The sequence below is a fragment of the Misgurnus anguillicaudatus genome, chromosome 24, assembly GCF_027580225.2.
Source record: "Misgurnus anguillicaudatus chromosome 24, ASM2758022v2, whole genome shotgun sequence".
In the NCBI taxonomy this organism is placed as follows: Eukaryota; Metazoa; Chordata; class Actinopteri; order Cypriniformes; family Cobitidae; genus Misgurnus; species Misgurnus anguillicaudatus.
In genome coordinates, this window is record NC_073360.2 from 1,647,673 (window position 1) to 1,652,260 (window position 4,588).

The following is a 4,588-nucleotide window of genomic DNA, read 5'->3' on the forward strand; positions in this document are numbered from 1 at the left end:
TTTCCAGAGTTAATATTTTTTTCCTCCAAAAGAGTTGTTTTTGCTCCGTTTTGAGTAAACAAAGTAAAATGTGTTAGTAGAGTGGGAGCAAAATTACAGAGTAACTGTAACAGAGTTAAATGTTTCCCTCCTAATTTCCGTTTATCTGCCATTGCTGTATATAATGTTAAAAAACTAACAATAAAGATTAATGACATGCCTGCATATATTTCTATTGTGAAAATAAATAAACAACATCTCAAAAATATCATTTAGTAACTAATTTGAATCAAACTAATTAGAAAAACGAACACCTAAAAGTACATAAACATAATAAAAAACTAAAGTAACTGAAACCATCTTTAAGGGAAATATCTGCAATTAGATTTTTAAGTTTGGTTCACGTAGCATTTGCTTACATAGAGTTTGCGGGCTTTATGACCTACACGGCACCCAGCCACCAGAGGGCGATAGAAATATTGGCTTCACTCACCGTGACTCTCTTGGTAACGGCCATATCGATCACTGCTGGTTAAGAAGACAAGCTGCTTTTCTGCTGGATGGTGAAGTAAGTGATTTTTTTAAATCTTAGTATTAATTTCTAGAATATTCGCCTCTGTTTTGATCTTAGTCATTTTGCCACGTTTTTTAATATTACAGAGATAACTTTCTCACGTGAGAACTAAATTAGTCCATTATTTACAGGTTATATAAGTTAATTACAGGCATAAAAGTTATCTGGAAAACACATAACTAACATACTGATTACGAATGTTAACTGACACGGGTGAGACTTGCTTACTGCCTATGAAATGTTTGTAACTTAACATTTTGGCGGGCGTTTTGAGTTTTACCTCATGTATTTGACTCGGTAAAGAGTTAAGTTCGCGTTAGTCAGTTTGGTTTGCATTATCCCTTTCGGACGATAACGTGAGCTGTTGTAACTTAAAGTATGATGTTTAAATTTGTGTTTCTGGTTGCTTCAGGATGTAAACCAACAGCTTTGTCAAAGTAAAGTGAAGTTTAATTGACAAGCGTCTGGAGTTGTGCACCACATGTACGTGACTCGGTAAAGAGTTAAGTTAACGTTAGCCAGATTGATGTGTGCATTAATGTTTTCCCTTTTCCGGACAGTAACGTGAGCTGTTTCTTATGGAATGTAAGGTATTATGTTTAACTTTGTGTTTTTGGTTTCTTTCAGGATTCAAACCAACAACGTTGTCAGAGTAAAGTTCAAAGACAGCAAGAAATATATTTTCTCTTCACAACCATTTACATTTCACACATTTTTGGAATGTGGCAAGAGTTAATATTGTTAATACTTTTCCTCTAAGACATTTTTAATAGTAATACAAGTGTATGATTGTACCTTATGGGGTATAACAAAATAACTTAATATTAACTTGTTAATTTGGTTTGTCTTTTTTCAGTTGCCAAGAAGTTTAATCTTCCTACAATGAATGTCTTTGATGACATAAAGACAGAGGTTGTTAAGGAATAATATCTGCTGACACGACCAGCCTTTGGTGTCCTAGAAATCTTCATCCCAGAAAGCACAACAAGCCTTGATGGTAAATTGTTTGACATGCTTATCAAGTTTTTTTTAGCAGTGTTCACCAATTCACTGATTTGCATATGCTAATATGTTAGTTGGACTAATTCTCAGCATGCTATCAAAATTGTATGAACAGATAATCTGATTATAGATATGGATTATATTGAAGATTGATTATTTATCTAATACTAAGGGCACGTCAGACTCTGATGGGACCGCAGTGTTGATTAGAAATCCTCCTGAAAAAAATCTAGCCAAGAAACGTCATCTAGTCCAGGTAAGAATCGTCAAATTTGCCTCTGAATTACATCTATGCAGAATAACTTAAATATGTAAAGATATTTGAAACTACACTAGTCAACATTTAAAGTGGTTCAAAACCTTAAAACCAACTTTGAACTTTTTTGATCCACCTCAAATGTTGCTGAGGGTCTGAAGTATACACTTTTCAGTTGAATATTTTCTCATCCCTGCTCTATTTAATATAATCCCCTTCCAGATCGAAAATATCCTAAACAGCATCCCTGGAGGCGATAAGGTCATAAAGAAATACGCTCGCACAAAGTCTTTCAGATGGCAAAAGACGTGACATGGTGAAAATCTTGGTAGCACATTTAACAAAGGAACATGGGTAGGTTGTTCGTACACTACTTTGTAAATTGATGTTTATGATGTTACGGGTTGTAATTGATTTCTGTTTGTAGATCTTCCCCTTACCGAAGTTTGAAGGAAGAATATGCAAAGCGTATTATCTCCATATTCCCATGCTTTGCTGACCCCAGGAGCAAGCTTGGTTATGTAAGTACATGTTGCCTCTCAATCTTTGTGATAAAAAGGTCCCGTTCTTTCTGTGTTTTTGAAGCTTTGATTGTGTTTACAGTGCACATTATAACACGTGTTCAAGGATTCACGTGTAAAAAAGTGGTATTCTTTCACACAATTTACTTGGCTGTATAGCGCTGTTTTCACTGTCCTCAAAACGGGCTGATGTCTTCATTGTTCTGTGAAGTCACTGCTTCAGAAATATGTAACGAGTTCTGATTGTGTAGTTTATTCAGTGTGTTTTGATTCGACAGCAGCTTAGCTTAGCAGAGCCGTTTGAGCTTAGCTGGAGACTGACGTATTCCTGTGGGCGGAGTTTAGTCAAAATCTGTTTTATTGATGTCATTAATTCGGGAAGTAAAGGGCTGTAGTCCAAACCGGCCATTTATGTAGGCTTTGAAAGGTGAAGTCTGTTAATGAAAATATATCGCCTGGCATTGAACTTTGAGCTTTATCATTTTGCAGGTGTTATTTATGCTCCAACAGCAACATAAACACTAACTAAAATTTAAAATGAGATCAGGAAGAACGTGACCTTAAAAGGAAGATATACTTTTTATATTGCAGTGTAGATATTTTTTGCATTATAATTGATAAGGCATTCATTTCTTTAGTCATGAAATGTAAAACAAAGGTCTTTGTATTGTTCTATTCACAGGAGCATTATTACAATGCAGAAGATGGAAGTGGATATTTGGCGTGGAGAATTAAAACTCAAGCATCAGAGGGACGGATAAAATGCCCACGGCAACCACAAACAGGTCCATGACTTGCAGATTGATCAAGATTCTATTTGGTGAGGCGACCACTGCAAAGTTGTTGGAGAAGTGGTTTACCAACATAAAACCAAAGGTTATTGCACAGACCCGTGGCCTCAAACAGACTTGTAAAGTCCAAGACCTCTTCCAAAATGCTGAAGTTGAAGATGGTAACTATTGTGCTATACATACATGTGCTATACAAGTTATGAATTCATGAAGAATGGCTTAGAACCATAGTTTCAATTGTTTTATTTATTGTATTATATTTACAACATATAATCCATGCTTTTGTTATTTAGAGTCCCAAATGAAAACTATTTTAAACTGTAAATCTACAACTCGCATACTAGGCCCTTGTGAAAACCCATCTGAAAGCGCTCTATTTTTACACACTAATTTTGTACTTTATATACAAAAAAATTCTTCTTTTGTACTTCTTAAAGAAAATCTTAAGACCATCTAAGTATACGTGTCTGTACTATTTTGAGACACCATGAATGTGAACTGAAATGTGCTTGAAATGTATTTAAAAAATGTATTTAGGTACCGCTTGTAGTAAACTTAAACCCATCTTTCATACAAACAAGTGGTAAATAAATAAATTTTTTGGATATATTTTGGGCACATTTTAGTTTGTGTTCGTGGCGTCTCAATATAGCACAATAATTTTTACATTTATTAAGTACAAAATTAATGTGCAAAAAGAGAGCAGTACATTATTGAAGTGTACTTCTTTTTCAGAAGAAATGTGGCTCCCCTTGTGATGTAAGAAGGGGATCTTACTATAATTATACTGCCTCTTAATCTGCACTATTCAACCACTGCCATTTAGTGCAGCTCATTTGCATTTAAAAGGATACACCCAAAATCAACACATATTTGCTCACATCTACAAAGTGTCAATTTTAACATGTTATAATAAATTGTCTAAATGGTATTTTGAGCTAAAACTTCACATACATACTCTGGGACAGCAAATATTTATTTCACATCTTAAAGTCTTGTGAAATGTCTCCTTTAACTGTATTTCCTCATTTCAGTATTTGTAGTAGTTAGTTTCTGCTTTGTTTATTGTACCATATTATTTCATGTAATTCTTTATCTCCTCTCTTGTATTATCACTATTTATATTATTTTAGTGTTGTTGTCATGAATTGTAAAAATGCTGTTTAAAAGATGAGCTTGACAAATAAAATGTATAATAGATGCTGTTATAGCAAGAGAATAAAATTTTACTGAAATTACAGTTTTGTTTCAGACTGATGTTCTTCATTTTCGAGCTGTTTGATGGTGAAACGTGAATTTTGTAATTCAGAAGAATAACTCTGGACAGAGTTGGTTATTTTTTGTAGTTCACTCATAATTGATGAAAAACAACTCGGGAGGGGAAGTAAATTGTGGCAGAGTTAATCTGAAATTCCTCTAAATAGAGTTAAATTGTAACAGAGTCAATTTCTTTTAGCTCTGAACC

The 4,588-nt window shown here is 34.1% G+C and overlaps 1 long non-coding RNA gene across 7 annotated transcripts; it reads left to right on the forward strand.

The window, feature by feature from the left end:
• The first annotated feature begins 228 nt into the window (after positions 1-228).
• On the forward strand, positions 229-4,363 carry LOC129452382 (uncharacterized). 7 transcript variants are annotated; one of them, XR_012367712.1, is made up of 7 exons: positions 256-547; positions 966-1,048; positions 1,181-1,550; positions 1,728-1,811; positions 2,034-2,165; positions 2,239-2,332; positions 3,015-4,363. It is a non-coding gene; the product is annotated as an uncharacterized lncRNA (long non-coding RNA). The 7 variants fall into 7 exon arrangements; XR_012367711.1 differs by having other exon boundaries at positions 258-547; positions 966-1,036; XR_012367709.1 differs by having other exon boundaries at positions 229-547; positions 966-1,550.
• The last annotated feature ends 225 nt before the right edge of the window (positions 4,364-4,588 follow it).